Source organism: Fundulus heteroclitus, chromosome 21 (genome assembly GCF_011125445.2).
Source record: "Fundulus heteroclitus isolate FHET01 chromosome 21, MU-UCD_Fhet_4.1, whole genome shotgun sequence".
Taxonomy (NCBI): Eukaryota; Metazoa; Chordata; class Actinopteri; order Cyprinodontiformes; family Fundulidae; genus Fundulus; species Fundulus heteroclitus.
This window is the reverse complement of record NC_046381.1, coordinates 7,176,420-7,197,445: the sequence shown is the minus strand read 5'-3', so window position 1 is coordinate 7,197,445 and position 21,026 is coordinate 7,176,420.

Here is a 21,026-nt window from a genome sequence, read left to right as displayed (position 1 = left end):
AGGTCGGTGCTTCCTCTTCAGTCTGTGAGACTTGATGGCAGAGCCGACAGACACTAACAATCCATTCAACCAAATCAGCTATCCAGCATCCAAAAGCGTGGTTGATGTTCGGGCAATGGTCATTCACAGAAAGGCAGATGAAACGATGATTATCAAATTGTTTGGATGATAATTGGTAGCTGAGTGGCAGAATGAGGGTTGTTGTCCAGTTAATCCAATGAGCAGCAGAGATCCACCACAGGCGAGGCCAAAGGGTATATTCATGGTCATGGAACAAAGGTAATACCAAAAGCTTAAAGAATGTGGAAAGGAAACACTGGACTTCTCCTGGCACAAGGTGGTTGATAATCTGGCGAGGAGGCAGTGGCTGTGAAGTGCTTAATTAAACCAGTCCCCTAACTCCTTCACCATCATAGTGAAACATGGTGGTGAGATACTGTGGGAATGTTAGTAATGAAGAGGGTAACTAGTCACTGGAATTGGGTTAAAAGAGGAAGAGCAATCTTGGAAGGATAGTTGTTAGAGTCTGTAAAAGTTTTGAGACCGGGGTGGAGGTTTAGCTGGATAATGCCGTTGAATAAATACACAGGGTTACAACAACATGGTTAAGATGAAAGCATATGGACAATGAATAAGCACAATGGATCAGTCCAGACTTAGATATAAATATAGATATTTCCCTTTATAGTTCCAGAGAGGGGATATTTATCTCTGCCCTAAACTCATCCCTTTGGGAGCAATGTGTTGCCAACACATGAGTGGCTGAACAGGCAGCAATCTGTGGTCAAGGGTCTTGCTCAGGGACCCAGTGTCAGACTGATTTTCAAACCTCCAACCTTTGAGGCCTCTCCAAGATGCAAGCACCCAGCTCTTTAACCACTAGGCCCTCACGCCCAATCATGATATAATTAAGGATCAATGACAAGACTTGAATCTTGACCATGGAAATCAATGTTTGGTTAGTGAGGAATATCCCAGGCTTTGTGCATCTCACATGGCATAATTCAATCCATAGCTAGAAAATGCAAAGAGCATGGCACAGCTGTAAACTTGCCACACACATCAACCTAAACTATGGGCAGAACAAGAAGAGCATTAATCACACAAGCAACCAAGAGACCAATGGTATTTCTGGAGGAGAAGCACAGATCTAGAGCTCACAACAGCTTTTATTCATGCATCTAACTACTCTGGCCTTTATTTAAGAGTTGCAAAAAGAAAGCCTTCGCTGAAACAGAGCCATGTGTAGCTATCTATCATCTATCATTGCCTGCCCTGCACACAGTATAATTGCCCTGGACACACCAAGCCCACAGCAAAAACATGGCAGTGGCAGCATCATGCTGCTGTTGTTTTTAGGCAACAGCAGCAATGTTAAGGTAAGGGCGGCTACAGCCCGTGGAGGATCGTAATAAGTTTTATTTTTTATTTATTTTTTGCAGTTGATTGATCCACGCCACCAGGACCTACCACCTCTCTGTTTGGATTGCTTTCGTCTGGGTAAAGAAGCAGCCAATCACACTGTTCGCCCTGCCCTGTTTCTCCTGATTGGCAGGCGAAGTGATTCTGCTGAAGAGCGTCATTATGAAATAAATAGGCCAGAAAAACACCATTATGCAACAAAAGATGACTTTAAAAAAAAATACATTTTGATATAAAAACTCATGGAACTAAATAAAGCAACCTCAACAACTATTTTATGTTATTGTGAAAAAATTTATATAAAAATACATTTTTTGATTATTAAACTTCTTAAAGAAGAATGACAAATATTTCATGATGATGAGGTGATCATTTTATAAGCATTCAATTATTTCACTATTTCATTGTCACTTTGTATATTTATCTCATAAGATATAATAAGGTATTTACTCAAGTAAATAATTATTTCATAATATTTTATTTATTTATTTAATTTTGAGCACTTTGGAGTTCCATAGTAATGTGACTAATTGTGAAAACTCAACAGGTATCCATACATCCATTTTCCAGGCATTATGTATCAGGCTACAAATGCACACTTTTGAAGTTTTTTAAGGCCTTCCCTGAGTTGAAATAACAACTATCGCAAAAACGCAGGTCGGTATGAATGTGTTCAAACATTTGATTTCATTTCATTTGATCATTCAAACAGATTATCAACCCGAAACCACTCAAGGCTGCAACTAGATCAATAGACATAAATAATCCAGGAGCTCAAATTACATGTTCAAATTCATACCAGCAACCAGGACTGGCTGGTATATTTAAAAAAAAAAAAAATTCCAACTTCCTTCTCTCCTCATTGTGGTCTGGGCGACTCAATAAGCGATGCACTTTGACACACGATACTATGCTGCCCTGAGGAGTGATGCAGAACCGAAGCTGCCAATCAAGAGGCAGGAGCCCACAGTTAATCAATCCAAGCAGACCATGATATGATTTTTTTTTTCCATCTCAGGGCTTCAGCAGACTGACAGCCTGCTGGATGGTTGACTTCTCTCAGTTCCTGCAGCCTTTTTAAGTCTTATAACACATGTAAATGCCTTTGGCAGGCTTGGCTGAAAAAGTCTGCCTCACTGTTACTGCCAAGTTTACATAAAAATTATAAGTAGGTGATATGTGTAGATTTTTTTTTTGTAACTTAACAGCAGCAGTGCCTTTTAGACTGAAACTGGAGACCATTGCCTGCAGAAGAAAATTAGCCCTGTTTTAAATACAGCTCATTTTGGGATGTATGTCGTTTTTAGCTCAGAAATGTTTAGAACCAGATCAAAGTTTCACTGGCAACATGAAATGCCGCGTGTTCTGTGAAGCCTTGTGGAGGAAGCTCTGCCCCAAAAAGGTCTGGGATATAACATGGAAAGTGGTTCATATAAAAGATGTGAAATTCAAAATAAGTCAAAGGAAAACATTCTGTTTGAATCCCAGTTTTTCTTAAGGCATACATTTGAATTTTTTTCCAGTGATTCGTAGAAAATGCACAATTTTGATCTCAGATCTGTGCCTTTTGCTAGTATTCACCTAAATAAAAAAAAATAGATACATTTAAAACAAATAGATTTGAGACTCAACAAATCCCACGTAAAAAAAACAAAAACATTGTTCTAACCCAGTACAGTTTGAAATCTTTGCCACCTCTGACAGATTAAATTGATTAAAAAAATAGTAATCAGTAATTTTATGCATCCTGGGAGCCTAATTGGTAAAATGGGAAAGACAAGTCAAAATGCCATTGAACTAAAACAGATGTATGCTGATCTTCAAAAGTCAAGAAATGGCTACAAGAGATGAATTACTCACTTAAACCTGCCCTTATCAATATGCATAGTGATATTTAAAAAGTGTATAATAACTGAATAGTGATGGAATTAAAATAAAATCTACAAAGCTGAATGTTTGAGAACAAATGCAAAGTTGGGCTTTTTCACCAAGTCTGCATAACAGTCATTATATGTTCCTAAAATTGTTTGGGTTGAAATCATGAAGAAAGCCTTTTTCATCCCACAATGTAAAACTTAGAGATGCAGTTTATGAAAAGTTACTGCGTCTTTAACTAAAGTGTACACTCTGGTCAGCTGAGGTGAAGATTAAGTATTTTGGGATCAAGCACTCAAGATAAGTCTGTGAAGCTGTGGGCTGGTTTCTTTTCCAAAAGATTCAGGTGCCCGGAAGATTGTTCAGAGGAATAATTACAGATCCCTCTCTCTATGGTATCCAACTACGTGAAATGTGAGAGTGAAGAATGCATTCATTGGCCAAAAAGGCGTTTTATTATAATAAACCAATAACTGGTGAGTTTGTAAAGATGTAAAGAGTTCATAATGTGTCCATCCTCACCAAAATCCAAAAACATGTCATATGGTTACTCCCAATTACCCTATGGTGTAAGTGTGTGTTTGGGCATTGCTGTTTGTCCCATGTTACCCTGGGATGGACTGACGACCTGCCCAGGATGCACCCCACCTCTTGCCCAATCAGGTTCAAGATGCCAAAAAATAAGAGTTGAATACTGTGGATAGGTCTAAGGTGTCGTTATACCTTGAGCATGTAATTTAATTTAAATCAAGTATCAGCTGAATTACCTTTAGATGTTTTGTGCAGCTGCTCTTCCTCAGCATCTGTTTGCTCGGCGGCCTGTTTGTTCTACACAAGGCCTCAGGTGACGTGATTACTTAAGAAAACTAAGAAGATTATGCAAATTTTGAAAAGTGGGTTTTATTAGCTCAGTTCATGTTCCTTTTGTTTTATTCAGTTCATGTTCTTGTATAAACAATTTGCCGGAAACCCTGATCTCTTGACAAATCTGATGCTTACACAGCTAGATCTCGAGGAACCCTCCTACGAGCAAAAACTCCTCTTTTTTGTAATCTCTGAAAATGTTTTTATTTTTTTCATTTTCAGACTATCAGATGTGGGTTTAAAGATTGTGCTGGGTTACAGAACACCCTCCCTCATAGCTTCTTGTTTTAACACTTTGGTGGAGTTCTGGCAGACTAATTGTCTCCTGGCTGCGTGTTCATAATTACCAACAGATCAAGCTTTTCATTTAACGCAAGGCCGCTTTATGCAGAATACACGCAGCCACAGCTCCGCCGCAGGAACGTTCCTCAGGCCCAATAAATCTTTTGAAGATACCCCTGGGTCTAAATTATGGACCAAGAGACTGCTCTCCCCCATTAAAGGCTCTTACATGGGTGGTACTGGCTTGTAGCTCAGGGGTGGGGAATTAACCAGTTACGGAGGATATGAAGTCATCCGTCTGTCAGACTTCGAGGTTTTCAGACTCAGGGGTTTTGAAAAATTGCCATCTTATGCCGACTGTTGTCAACAATAGAAGTTAGCACTTGTAGAAGACAAAGAGAGGAATTCTGCAAAGCTTGTTTTAAAAATATGCATTCATTTGATAAAAATATGTCTTAATCCGTTCTTCGTAAAGAGTGGCATGAATTTGATTTCACCTGTCAAGTATCTTCTTAATTTTCCCGACAGATTGTTATGAGAGAGGTTAGTAAAAATGATAGAACTATTCAAATACAACATCACCTGAACAATGATGAAAGAGATATCAAAGCTTCCTTTTAATACAACACAATACATACTACTGGGTACATGAGAACAAGGTTGGGTTAGATTACAGATTAAAATGAAGGATTCATAAAATGCAAACTGTTTTAAAGAATCTGTTTCTAAATGCTCTGTGTTTGGAAAAACGATGCCATCGAACATAGTCCTTATGCCAATGGAAATATTTAGTTTTTAACAGGGGCTTGTGTGGTAAAGCACTTCATTGTTTGCAACAATAAAGTGCTGCGTTCAAGTCTCCATGCTCTGTCCTCTCAGGCACGGTAAATAATCAGAAGTTATTTAAGAAAGTGTTTTGAAGGCAGCGGGACTCAACCAACGAGCGAGGGAATGTTTTTTGGCTGCTTCCTTATTGAGGGGCTCTCATTGCAAATCGTTCCAACTTGCCCACAGACTTGGCAGAGTTTTAACGACCGGATGCTCTTTCTGACGCAACCGGGATCCAAACCCAGGTCCCTTGGGACATGGACACATGGACTAAGCCAAGCTACGGAGGGACGTAGGACCTAACCAATGAGAAATATGGGAATCCTAAATTATTTGTACATGTAATTTCACACAGGAGAAACAACCGAGCATGCACACGCTCACCCATGGGGGACAGAGCTTATCAATAAAACATGCACATTTTTGGACTCTGGGAGGACGTCAGAGTACCTGGAGAGAACCTACGCATGCATGTGGAGAACATCCACATTTCATGCATAAACATCATGGCTGGAATCTGAGTCTCAGACCTCCCTGCTGCAAGGCGGCAGTTCTAACAACAGCTCCGCTGCGCAGTTTGAGCAATTTAGTTGTTTTTGTGTGTAGTGACACACAGAAGTACATATAATGGGGCACATTAGTAGCAACTAGCCGAGTGGTGTTATGTTCAGCTTTGATGAGTTGTCATGTTTCAGATGAACGAGGTCACATCTTTAAAAGTCACACCATGCAGTCAATGTAATGTTCTTTATAAGGGAAAAGTTTTCAGCTTTTTTTTTTTTTTCTTAAAGAAACTTTAGAATTAATTAAAAGTCACATCAGGAGCTGCCAGGGGATTTACTTCAAGGCTCAGGAAGGCAGATCTTTTACTGGTGAGGCATCCCTCCACGAGGACAAGCCTGTGTTCATAATTCCATTTTTCATCAAAGGGTGTTTTAATCTCGACATTTTCAGTATGCAGCAGACCCATCTTTACAGAAAATCCTCCGTCCTTATCATTTATTTTATTCCCCCTTGGTCCCGCTCAGGCAATTTTAGACTTGAAATAATATAATCGATTTTCCCCAACCGTTTGAAAGACAAGGCTGCTTACTGTGCCTAATTATTTTTCAAATGTACATAATTTCAGAATTCAGCAGAGGACATATTAAGCACTTTGGGGCGCATTTCAAAAAAATATTAAGAAAGGGTAATTCCAGAGGGGATCACAGAACCTTTTGTTGAGGCTTGTGACCCAAACAAAGTAGGCAAAATGGCTGCTCAGCCTCGCCAGGAAATTATGCAAGCAACATGCAGCTTCTGGTCACTCCTAATGCTGGCTTCTTTTGAAGTCAAAGCCTCTGTGGCCTGTGAAGCTGCTTCCTCAGGCCAAAGCTGTGAGCATGGCTCTGTGTGTGTGTGTGTGTCAGCCAGGAAATTACGTCACCCTGACAATAAGGACACGCAGAAAACCTCAGAGGACACCTGGAAATGAAAACAGGTCAGTATTTCCTTTTTTTTCCTCTTTGTGTTTGCGCTGACAAAACAAACAGACTGATATTTAGTTGGTGTTTTTTTTTTGTTTGCCAGGGAAAATGTATTCTTCACGTCTAGAATGGCGCATACAAAACAAAGTGAATATTTCTCTTGTTGAACATTCCTTAAATGTCAGATGATTTGAATGATGTGACCTTTCAGTAATTACATCATTTTTTGTCATAGAGTCAAGTATTACTCCCAGTTTCTTACTGGAAAGGTTGCAATTTCTTTTTAAATGTGCTAATGTGAGACTCTTAGCAGCTTATGTCATGAATTGATGTTTACTTGGATAGGAACAAGAGGCCAAAACCCTCTTTGCTGCCACTTCTCTGCCTTGTTTGGTTCCTGGAAAAAAAGCATGCCCGTCATCCATTCATCCTTACGTCTCAGTTAATTCTGCAGGATCCCAGGATCCCAAGGCATTTTAATGCCAGAAGGGATGCAGAGTCCTTCCAGCAAGTCGTGGGTCTGCTCCAAAGTCTCCTCTAAGTCAGCCCTGCCCAGAAAAAGATACAGAGAGAGGAATGCATCCTAATTAGATCCCTAAACTATCTCCGCTTACTTTGTGATGCAGAGCAGAAATGGCTCTAGCTCATCTTCTCCACTATGATGAGGCTCTTCACCCTATCATCTGAGCCTGTGCCCAGCCCCACTATGGAAGAAGCTCATTTCAGACACTTGTATCTTGTTCTTTTGGCCATATGTCTCAGATAAGATGAGGATACGAACATGGACAGACCACTAAATCAAGAGTGTGGCTGTGGCTCAGCTCTTTCATATATATGAACCAGCAGTGTCAGCAAGACTACCAACAAACCCCCACGTAGCTTTTATCCATCACCCACTCCATCTTACTAAGACATCATGCTTCTTGAAATCCTCAATTTAGGGCAGAGACTGACCCTTAGGAGGGACCCTTTTCTGGGTGAGAACCACAGACTTGGAGGAGCTGATTACAAGAGTAATACATTTCCAATTAAGACCTTCAAAATTATTTAACTGTGCGCCGCCATTGACCGTACCAATAATTAGAGGAACAAACCAAGCCTACCTCTCTCTTCTTTCATTTAACAACGACCCAGATGCAAGGGCTAAATGGATTGGGAGAGTCCAAGGGGACAATAGTTGTAATCAACTTGTCCAGGTATGTTGGATAGACTCGGTTCTCACTCAGGCCGACGTGTTTGCATTTGGCAAAGTCTGCTAAAGTGATAACACAAATGTTTGCTCATTTTCTGTCAGTTTAAATGTGACTTCTTTGCATTACGCACAAAGGCTTCTAGTTAAATGCAAAATTTTACTATTAAAGTAAGTAAATAATACACTATGCATTTTACTATGCAATACAGAGTAAAATACATTTTCTCCCTGTGTTGCTTATTGTACCTGCATTCCAGCTCCCCCTTCCATCATCTACCCGTTATCCACAACAGAGCCTGGGCTCAGTCATGCTTCTCCATTTTCCTTTTCTACAGAATCCCCTATGGTTTTTGTTGATGCACTTTCAGTTGTCATTTTGGTGGAATGTATATATATTTTTTATTTCCTCATGCGATGCTTCTCAAGCGGTAGACTTGTCAGTCAGTGTTTTGGAAGTTGGGGAGTTTACGGTGCCATCTCTTACTGTCAGCTTTCAAACACATTTGAAACTCAGACGTCTTTCTGTCAGAGAAATAGATGAGAAGGAAAACACAACCTAAGGTGACATCAGTTCATATTTTAAGAGTGTCCTATGGTGTTCTTGAATGTCTGCTACTTTTGAGACTATAAGTTATAGGGTAAGGGTTTATATGATTGGCCTGTTTCCTAAATGGTAGCAGCATCTTCCCTCAGCTTGGTAACTAGGGAGGTGGGATGAGGCTGACTATTAGCACGAAAAGTCTGTCCGAAGGATATACAGTAGTGACTTTGCTTTCGTTTTATAAGTGTAGATTGGACAATATAATTAATGAGGACATAAAAAAATAGCTAAAACGAAATTGCCCTTTTGCTCTAATGTTTGTATGAGCTAGCGCTAACAGGAAGTCAGAAAAAATAGTCATTTAAAACATAAGCAACAGTTACAAATGTGATGAAATTATTAGAATTTTTCCTTGATTTTTGTTTGTGCAAGGTAGATAATTATGCGTCTGTGTTTAGTTGTCTTTATTCTGAGTAACATAAGGATGTGGTTTTGGTAGCTAGAGCAAGCTAGCTTGTACAAATCCCACAGACAGCCACTCTGGGTCTTTGAGTGAGACCCTTAGCATGAGAATGATCCCTGGGTGCCGAACAGTAGCAGCCTACTGCTCCCTAAAGGGGTGGAATAAACGCATTTCAATCATTAATATTGACTAGCCACCATACATAAAACTCCTCTGTGTTTTTAGAAACACTACATAAAGGAACTAGTTCAACAGTAACACTATTTGATTGTTTATTTGGGTATTATGCTGTTGCGGCCACAGCTTGCCTCCCAAATCAAGGACGTGTCATTGGTATATAGTGCTTTGTGTGATTAAGTCAGCTAGTCAAAGTTTGAGGCCATGATTCTCAATGAGAAAACAGTTGAGCTACTCCCTGAAGGTCAGGGTTTAGTTTCCTCATGTTTAGTGTTTTGATCACCGAGTGATGGAAGAATGAAGCGAGCGAAGGCAGGATGGATTTGGGCCTAATGTGCAGTAATGCAGTTGCTCTGGTGTGTTGTGGTTAAAAAAAAGAAAAAAAAAAAAAGGCCAACTAAAAAGCAAAGGTGTTGTTTACATTCCAATCTTATCCTAAGGCCTAAGATACAGCGTACAGTATGACCGAAAGAACGAGATCAAGGATACAAGGGGATAAGAAAAGCTTTTTCTGTGGGGTGGCTGGACTCAGCCTTACAGATCCATCATAATGCAAGAAGTTTGAAGTCGAGGCACTGCTCCTCTGCACTGAAAGGAGTCGCTGGTATTCGTTTGGCATCGGCCAGGGAGAGAAATATTCTTGAGTCTCCCACCGGGACCTGTTACCCCTACGATCTAATCTTGCGAAAGCGGACGAAAGCTGCTGAATGTTTGGATACGGGAATAACTTTAGTATCAGTATTAACAACACAAATGATTTGAAAAAAAAAAAAACAAAGTCTATTCTTTACCTGTAAGTTAAAAGAACAAAAATATCCCGAATAATTGTAAAACAAATGCACTGACACTGTTTGTGTTTGCCACCGCAGCTTCGCTCATTCTGCCGTGATAAACGGCTGATCCCGCCGACATTGTAGTAATACTGTCAACCAGACAAAGTGATGTAGGGAAGAGCAGCGCTAGGTAAACCAGAAAAACACACTGCAATATATAGTAGACAAGCAGCACCGATGTCATGGCTGATTGTGTGACTATAGGAGTATGGAAGAGTAGTTCTGGGTTGTCCTTTACCCTGTACGAGCTGCTTTACGATCTGTGACTTACAGCCAATTAATGACTGTCTGCTCAGTTTAAAGGGACTAAAATGCATTGCCTGGCCAGGTATTAATACCCCCTGGATTGTTTCACATATCCTCACGTTGAAATTGCAAATGTCAATCTATTTTATTTTTGTGACACAAAGTAATAAATAATTGCGATGTGAAAGGCACATTATACTTGGTGTTTTTTTTTTTTCTAATCGGAAAAGTTTGCATTTGTATTTCACACCCACGATGTAATCTCGACCAACGGTTTTCAGCAGCTTTGTACATCAAGAAGAAATTTCCCCCTTTCATCTTAGCAAAATAGCTCAAGCTCAGAAAGACTGGATGGAGAGAGAACATTACTTTCTTCCCACAAATTCTCAATTTGATTTAGGTCTTGACTTTGACTGGACCGTTCTAACAGATTCATGTGCATTGATCTAAGCCATTTTATTGTAGCTGTACGCTTTCCTCCTGCTGTAAGGGGAACTTCTGCAGCCTCTTACAGCTTTTCTTCCAGGATTCCCCCTGTGTTTAGCTCCATCAGTTTGCACCTTCCCTGTTCCAGCTGGAAAACGCAGTCCAACAGCATGAAGATGCAACCAACATCTTTTCAAGTGCGCTGTCTTATTTACACCAGTCAAAGCATTTTGCATATAAGCCAACAAATTAAAATATGGTCACTGGACCAGAACGCCTTCTCAGAATCAGATTCAGAATGAGCTTTGTTGCCAAGTAGTATTTTACACGAACGAGTCGGTTGCTTTGGTGATAAGATGCTACACATAGACAAACATACACTCAGCATAAGTCTGTGGAAATAAATAATGTGGAATAAACAAAACCAGTGCAAGCACTTCTTCCACTTGTTTTACAATTTTTGGCCAACTGCAAACGGGACTTCTTGGTTATCCTTCGACATAGTTGTTGTTCTTGCAACTTATCCAGCCTATACAGCCTCTGCGTGTCCTTTTCCTTCCACTTCACAGTTATCCTCTACTCTGTGTTGGTCTCTAACATCACAACTTGGTGAAATTATTAACAGTTTGTGGCTGTGATGACAAAACATGAACACATTTAGGAAGTATCAATGTGTTTGCCAGACACTGTATCTGATATATTCTTCATGGTATCGATTTAGCAAAATGGCAAAGGAGGCTTTGATCTGATCCTCAACCCATCCTGATGTTGTAGCCAATGTTTAATTTGTCTTAATGTATTACTTAAAGGGTTTTTTGACATTTCTATCACCCAGGAATGTACATGTTTAATAAAAGCGTTCTGGAGGATTTTTTTTTTTTTTTTTGCAAGGTCAAATGAGGTGGACTTGTTGCGCAGTTACACAGCTGAACTCCACTCGTCCAGGGAATTTATTTTAAGCTGGGAAGCATCCTCTCGGGAATATAACTCCGGGTACATAACGTACTCTGAAATCTGTTGATCCAAACGTTTGATCTGTGGTTTAGGCCATTTCGGACAGTGTTACGACTTGGAGTAGTGCATGCTCTGTTTTCATTTTTAACCAAAAAACATCACATTGACACATTTAGAGTCCAGAGTTTTTTGTTTTTTTTTAGAAAGGTTGCAAAGAATAGGTTCAGCTAAAACAAAGATTGCATTACTGTTTGTGTTCTCAAAACCTGTGAGGCCCAAACCTCATTAAGTACGTGTGACAAGCAGTATGCCTGACACTCAGGACATCCAGAACTGTCTTCTTCGACACCTTAAGCCTTACTAATGAGGAAAAAAAAGTGCTTGTGGTTAAATGTTCCGACAAACCACAGCATCTTTAACCAGATACAGTGAGAAAAAGCAGAAACTTACAATCTTTGCATCCATTTAGGGCGGAATATTCTGGGGGAGAACTTTGTTTGCGAAACCAGCGATCTGGCCCCAAAAGGCCTCGGCTCAGAATTCCTCGACTCTTAACAAGAACAGAAGAAATCAATGAGACATTTTGCTGTGAACTGCAGATGAACTTGCTCTTGTTTATGGATTTTAATTAGGGCCAAACAGTCTCATGAATTTATGTAAAGCTCCTGTCTGCCGCGGTGGGAATTGGACCTGCGATGCTCGCTGCGGAAGAGGTCCTCACTCTCCTGCCAAAACGCTGCGCAGAGTGTTCCCCTCTGCACTGCGTCTCATCTTTAAGTCCCTTTTCAGAGGCACTGCCGGCTTTTTTTTTTTTTTTTTTTTTTTTTTTACCCTTCGCTGGCTGCTACCATGAACGACACAAGAAACTCAGCTCTGATTCCTCCCCTCTGCTACACAGAGACACGTCAGACAAGGAAGCTGACAAGATGTAAAATCCAAACTCCGAGTGGCAACTTGGCCCATTTGAATAATGCGGAGATACGAGCGCAGATCCTTTTCCGGACTCTTTGATGTGTTTGCTGCGAAAAGACGACGTCTGACAGCATCAGATTAACCCCCCCCCCCCCCAGACTGGCAAAAAAGTACCAAGAATACTGGGAGAGGAGAACAAAGGAAAGAAAACTAACATGGCAGCAGTGGTAATCTCATTCTACCAACGACCTAAACCACAACACTGGCAACAAACGACGCATCAGCCACAGTGGGATGCTTAATTTGGCACCCTCTGAGAAAATCGCACGTCACTCCACGGGATTGGAAATTAGTTTAGAGGGCTGTTTGCTGGCTCCTTTACAGAGTCGATGTGTCGTGTTGCACCAACCAATATCTGCATGGCGATATCAGCAAAAAAAGAAAAAGGAAAACAGAACAAAATCAATTCAAGCAGAGGCAACAAGGTAATAAACCACCGCGGTCTTCTCCAGGCAGAGTGTTTGATGCTTTTAGGCAGAATACCCGATCTTCATACCTTCTTCCCTGTCATCTCTCACAACGCGATGCCCTTTTAAAATTCAAATGATCTTCCTGGATACTGAGATTAGCATACTGACATATTCATGGGGGAGTTTCCGAACTTGCATTGTGCACCTGGAAGTGAGAGAGCTCTGTTTATTACATTTTTATACGCACTTGGGAGCAGATCAGCAAATCTTCAGTGCTGCAAATGACCATGTTCTGCCTTGAGTGGCGACTTACATTTTACCTTGTGCCTTGTTTTTTTTTTTTTTTTATGCAGTGAATTGTAAGATAATTTAGTTTAAACACCAACTGCCCTGGACTAAGAAGCGCTTTGATTGACTGCCTCACTGAGGCTTTGAAGCCTGAACAGTAAGATTTATCTTGTGCCTCTCCTCAGTGGGCCCGATGCGGGAGACCAGCCCGCTGAGCAACCTGAGGCACTTTGGAGGGAAATTGAAATTTTCTGCAGGGTGAAAAGGAAGGGAGTCTTTCAAGGGCCCGGTTTGCACCTCCCTTTGGTCCCAGCAGGGCACATTTTTAATAAGGGGGCAGAGTCCGTCGGTACCAAGCTCCCCTTTCAACAAGTACAGCTGGAGGTTTGTAAAACGTGACAGAGAAGGCCAGCATTGGCTATGGATCCTCACAAGATTTATCAAACAGCAGGAGAGCTGCAATCGAGACTGCGTGGGGACGAGCCCTGCGCCCTGTCAATCGGCGGCGTTTGACACTGATTGCTGACGTGTTCTTCAGCTGACATTATTTAGCCACCTCTTTACATTGATTTCTTTTTTTCTTATCACACCCCCCCCCCCCATCCCCCACAAGTTGATTCTCTCTGAACAACGCAACTCTTTCAGGCCATTCACAAAGGGCATTCTGATGATTAAAAGTTGGCCACTCTAACATTGAATCAAAACTGCTATGTGACAAAACAAGAAGTCTGAAGATTGGTGTTCTCCGTAGGGTCTTGGAGAGGTCGTCTGGGGTGCAGGGCACACTTTGTTCCCAATAAAGAGCATTGAAATGTAAGAATTCCCCCAGCTTCTTTAAACACACACACAACTTCCATGCAGAGAGAGTGAGGGGGGGGGGGGGTTATTATCATGCTGGGAGCATATCTGCTAACACGAGACGTGTCTTGTTACCGAGGTGTGTTCGGTGCACACTGGCCTGGATTGGTATTTAGAGGTTATTTTTTTTACATATCCTGTCCTGACAGGTAAAAAAAAAGGATATTGCCACTGTTGTAAAACTTACCTCAATAATTTGAAGCCATGATATGCTTCATTTTGTTAAGGTAACAAGAAGTACAGCCTGACACCACAAAGTAAAGCATACAGAGTGAAAAAGGGAGAGGATTTGGAGAACAAGATGGTCTAAAAGATGGTCATTCTATCCGCATGTGGCCGCCTTCTGCTTAGAAATTTGGTAGAATAGTGCGCCTAGTTACGAAGTGACCGATATTGTCTCAGAATTGCACTTTACAGGCAAGTAGCTGAGGGGGGGTCAAGGGTAAATGTGTCTCTCAAGTATGTAGTTTTTAATGCAAGATATGTTTGTGATGCTGTCATTGTGTTTAACTAAAAGATCCATGAGCAGCAGATCACAGGGTATAAAATAGAATTTAATACAGTTGCTGCAACAACAACGTAAGAGCCTTGCTATCATCTACCTCTGAAAAAGACTGATTTTTTTTTTGAGGGCATCGTTCCTTTTATCTGTCCTCAGACAGAATTGGTGTACATGCAGAGCCGAGGTAAATCATTATGACTGGGCAGGATGACATGGTCAGTGTTGCTGTACAGAGAATATCTCCACTTTAGCCTCTGCTGCTGACAAAATAAACAAAGGATCTGTTGGTGTTTTCACATCCACTGTTTGCCTGAACCTGTGGATGCAGAAACATCCAATACAGTATAGATTAGAATATTATTGAAAAGTTAATTGACTTCGGTAACTCAGTTGACTAAGGGAAACACGTTATATAGATTAACAAAGACTGATGATGTTTTAAAGCCTTTATTTCTGTTAACTAGGATTTTTTCCCCATTTCTAGCTAATAAAAACACATCCTTTAAAATTAGTATATTGCAACAGACATCCATCCATCTATCCATCTATCTATCCATCTATCTATCTATCTATCTATCTATCTATCTATCTATCTATCTATCTATCTATCTATCTATCTATCTATCTATCTATCTATCTATCTATCTATCTATCTATCTATCTATCTATCTATCTATCTATCTATCTATCTATCTATCTAGAGAGAGAGAGAGAGAGAGAGAGAGAGATGTGCCACATATTTTGAAGAAACGTTGTAGTGTAGATATGACAGAGAGAGCCAGAAAAGTGACAATAAACATTTGTTGTTGCAGCTGTTATATCATGGTTCCCTTTATGCTGAAGGCTTCCAATTTTTTTGCAACCCAGGGATGTTTGAGTGGTCCAGGGGATCCTGGAGACTACACAGAGTCTTTATTCCAGTGGGAAGGTGTGCTTATTCTAAGAATAAAACTTCATAAAATGGTAGTCCCTACCATATTCATACCCTATAGGGATGAGAGTCATTTCAATGAGCAATTTTTCAATGAAAAAAAAAGAAGCAGAATTCTGATAGGGGCGACTAAATGAATATCAAATTAGTCAAAAGTATCCTGCTGAGACCCAAGGAGGTTGAGAAAATAGACAAATCTTTGAAGTGGAGAACAGAGGAATCGTGCAAATAAGATTTCACAAACTAAGACAAGAATAGAAACTTTTCAAAGTACACTGCATCAATATATTTCTGCTATTTTTTTTTTTTACAAAGATAGTCTTTAATAAAGAATGCTAAACTCATGAAATCATACACTCTGATTTGTCATAATGTCTAAAACTGTAACAGTGAAGCAGAGCAGTGGGAGTAAAACTGTCTCCGTTTGATGCTTTTCTCCAATGCTCGTCGCCAGTACAGGATTTGTTAAATAAAGCAAAAAGTTTTTGCAGGAGTGACAGCGAATGCGAATACATTTCCCACCTCCTCCGCAAGATCACAAAGGAAAACTGGAAGGAGAAACGGCAGCCTTGACGCCGCGGAGACAAGCTGCAGCCAGATGTGGTTCCAACTTGTTGCCCGCAGAAACGGAGGAATCTTTTTCACTCCAGAGACCTCGCATGTGGGATGGAGGATCGGATTCAAGCAACGAATGTCATTCAGACTAAAAGGTAGACATGTGTGTCAAGAAAGGAAAATAGAAAGATGGAAGCAGGAGATTTTAAAAGCGCTGTTGATGTAGCACATTTCTTTGTGCTGTGCATCACTCCTGCATTTGGTTTTGCTACATTAGGAGCCAAGTCACTTTTAGCAACTCAGTTTTAACCACTGCAACTATATTATATTATATTATATTATATTATATTATATTATATTATATTATATTATATTATATTATATTATATTATATTATATTATATTTAAGATCCAAACAAATCTACACAAATATTGAAAAAAACTGCAAAAAACTGCAAAGTCCAGCTGTCCTTTGCTGCTCTTAGGTGCTGTGAGTTCCAGGCCTTCTACCATTCTTGCCACTTGAGCATTTCCAGGTAAGAAACTCACTCACATACGCTCACTCAACACATAAAAATGTATTTCTGCACATACGTTCACACAAATAATCCAAATGTTTGAAGGCAATACGAACACAGATTACCATTTCATTAATGAGGTCTGCCTGCTTTGAAGCTGCATCCAGTCTTGTATTAATAAAGCCAATCGTGCAATTGGCATTCCTTCTTAAGATATCCTTTTTTTTTAGCACGTTTTTAAAAAAAAGAAAGGGCTGCGAGAGTTTTACATCACGTAGAATTTTGTGATCACACCAACATTTCGTTCTTACAGTTCAAATAGTTAAAATCCTTTGATTCACAGCTTCTATAAAAAGCCAATCAAAAATATATTACCGTCTAATATCCAAAAGCTCTTTACACAGAGGGGGTTAAAATCTGAAGGGCTCTGGTAACTTTAAGATCCAAGCAGTGAGAAGGTCCATGAGGAAATGTTGATAGAAGAACTGACTGGGGTCAGCGCTCAAACAATGTCCAAATATTCATCAATTTAAATCAAGATACTAACAAATGGTTTGGTCAAAATACATGGCAGTATAAAAAAATATAGTATGCTGTTTTATATATATTTATAGTTTATATTATACATATATAGTTTATGATATTGATAAAAAATAGGGGTTTTCCATCCCTTTGTGAGGAAACCCCAGGGGAATGCCCAGAACTCACTGGAGGGACCTTGTATCCTGTCAGACCTGAGAACCCCCTGGGATCCCCAGAATGAGCTGGAGGATGTCGCTGGTGACGGGGATGTCTGGGTTTCTCTCCTGGACCTGTGTGGTTAACGGAGGCGGGTAGAGTAGCCAAAAATTCTACTTCAGTAAGCGTGCCACTACTTCAAAATATTTTTGCTCAAGTAAAAGCATAAAGTTGTCAGCCAAGAAATTACTCAATTAAGAGTTAAAAAAAAGGATTCAGTAAGAAGGATACTCAAGTACTAAGTAAATAATTATAATAATTGATCATTTAATATGTAAAAAATTATGTAATCAGACAGACTAAAACATAAGGTTATGTGCAAATTCTGGTATTTTAAAGACAACAAATATACTAAAGACAAAATAAACACTTCAAAATTATTTGTTTTCAACATAAAGCTTCAAAGCAACAATTACAGCAGTTAATGTTCATATAGTATGTCAGGACAGTGCAAAGTACTTCCAATTACAATATCTACTGTTTACTATCTGTTCATTTGACCTCCAAATGGCTCAGCACTTACAAAATAACCTTAAAATAACAGCGCGTGTACAAACAAGAAGTCTCACTTTAACATGAACTCCAGGTTTTTCACAAGAATGTTCTTTATTCATTCACACAGTAGGTGGAGTAGGCAGAAATTTTACTCAAGTAAGAGTAGCGACACTTGAGTCATATCATTACTCAAGTAAAGTTAAAAAGTACAGTGCAGTAAAGCTACTCCTAAAAGTACATTTTGTCAAAAGGTTACTCGAGTAAATGTAACTAGTTACTACCCACCTTTGGAGGTTAATATATGTTATATTGGTATTTTTACAATATACCAGTACATGTAAAGAAATAATAAAAGATTAAACTATCCAAAGGTGAGCCTGTAATATTCCTGACTCACAACGGATTGCACATGTGCACCTTAAAAAAAACCCAGAGAAAATCTTTTGGTGGAAAAAAAAAGCTGAAATAAAACAGTTGTACATTTTTGTGCTAAAGTGTATTTCTTCTTCCGAAGAGCACTTCCAACACTGGCTAAAACCTTTTGGGAGAAGGTCTTAACAGTTTGAGTCAAAAGTCCAAAAGATGTTTGGCACAAAAACGCAATGCGCATCGCCAAAAGAACGCCATGCCCTCTGTGAAATACGGCGGTGACAGCATAACGGTGAACAGTTTGCTCCAACTAAAACTTGTTGGTCGAACTTGTGAGCGCTGTCAAAAACCTGTACATTCTGATCCAAAGCCTTCATGTGGCTGCTAGAAAGCTGAAGACTGAGTTCTTTTATTTTCCAGCATCACAATGTGTCCATAGCATCCAATGTAACAAAAGATGGCTTCATCTGACGAAAGTTAAAGTTGTGGAATAGCAGAAAGTTGGGGCGGACACCTGGATAGGACAAGAAATATCTTCACAATCTGGTGAGTTTTGAGAACTTTTGCAAAGTAGAGTGAGAAAATAGTTCCATTTCAAGATGTTTGATGCTGACAGACACTAATAAAGTTTGAATGCTGAAATTGAATCAAAAAGTGCTTAAACAAAGCATCGGCTTCAGTGTGGGTGTTCTTATATAACCAGGATAATCAAATTCAACTTCATTTTGTTTGCTTTTCTCTTAAACAGCATAAACATCACATTAAAGGCATCTACTGTATTTTTAAATGAGTCTATATGCTGTTTTGTTGTCCATCACAAAAAAACTAGGTTTATCATAGGGGTTTGAGTTTTGTATTTTGCTTTTTAAGATTTTTAATCTCTGCTTTAGATTTTTTTCCGCAATACCATACTCTCACAATTGCAATTTCCTCTTAGGATTGAGTAATACTCAACTTTAATTATTACCCTAAAATGGTAAATTGGTAAAGTGTTAGGTCTGTTCCTTTCCAGTTGTGACACTTGCTACAGTTCTGTGAAAAAATTATATTTTTCATAAAAATTGTAAAGCTTTTTTTTATCATATAAACATCAGACTTTCTGAAGGGGTATAACTGACATCGGCTTCAGATCATCACCGGTGTTTGTACTGAGGCGGCTTTTTTTGTGATACACCTCCTCTCCATATGGAAGGTATCTCCCACAAAGGAAACAGTGGGTTTCCTGCAGCGATCTGATAAAGCCAACTGTGTGCCTGTGTTCAGCCTGTGCTTTCAAGCCGTGGGGTGAAAAAAATAAATAAATAAATAAGTGTGCTCCCTGAGGCATGCTGCAGAGCACACATGTGATGTCACCGTGGAGACAGCCATCCATCAACAAATTGAGATGCAGAACAGAAGCCTAATATACACAGACTGACTTGATCAATGACCGAGTGTGAGGATGGGCAAATGTCAGAGATTTTTTTCAAAGAGGTGCTGTTTGTAAGGGCTCCTGTTGTCTGTTCTGCTGCATCAGGACATTTTCTGTAAAGACAGTGTTATAAACATACAGTCCCTGGCTAAAGTATTGACGCCCATTGGCATGTTTCATGTTTTGTTGACTCACACACAGCCTGGAATCTAAATGGATTGTTTGAGAGTTGGCGACATTTCATTTACAGAACATGAACTACTGATAAACTTAGTGTTTTAATGTGAAGAAAAGAACAAATAGGACAAAATAACAGAGAACTTCAGTGTGCAGAACTATTCATCCCACTAAAGTCAGTACTTTGTAGAGTCACCCTTTCCTGCCATTCCAGCAGAAGGTGGCTTTCAATCAGTCTCTATGAGCTAGCACATAATTGCCTCTGGATTTTTTACCTATTTCTCAAAACTTAACTGCTCCAGCACTTTTATGTTCAATGTTTTTTTTTGCTTGTGAACAGCGATCTTCAAGTCTAATCACAGATTCTCAGTCATACAGATGTCTGGACTTTGACTAGGCCACTCCAACGCATTTCAATGTGGGTATAATTCACCAAATTAGACCATTTTGTACAGATCCATCACATAAAATAAGAATAAAAAAACATTTAAATTACAAGTTGGAATGTAACAGAATAGTTACAAACCTAGGTGTGAATACCTTTGCAAGGCACTGCAAATGTCGTTTATTTTAGTTTGCCATTGACAATTATACTATATCAAGTTGTTTGCTGGTTGCGACAAAAAACAAAAACATTTTATTGCCATACAGTTATTAAGAAAATATTGTTTCATTCTTGTTGGTTTTCAGTCAGGGTGAGGCGATGATGGCAAAATGCTCTGGGCGGTTGATATTCTTATCTTATTACCATTCAGACTCCACATCTGACTGCACACCTTTTGATTCCTAAACGTTTCTCCTTGAATGATCTTGATACAAACCCAGTGGACCGGCAACAGCAGATGACAAGGCACCCCAAATCATCACTGCAAACTTCGTAGAGATGCACATTGTGCAAAGCAACTTGGACAATGTGCATCTCGACTTGTCCTCTGGACTCTTGTACTTTCATTTCCAATAAACTGCAACTTTTTGTGCTACCCGAAAACAGGACTTTGGACTAATGAGCAACACCCCGCCGCTTTTTCTCCTTAGCCCACGTAAGACTTTTCTGACATGCAGCTCATGTCTTGGACATGTTTGTGTGTAGTGAGTCTTTAAGTTAAAAGTTATAACTTTTAACTTAAAGACTCACTACACACAGTTAACGGTTGATCAGCTAACGCCATGTAACTCTCCCTCTAACTCTTGAATAGGCTTTGCTTCCCAATCCTGTCATTGCTGTGGTTATCC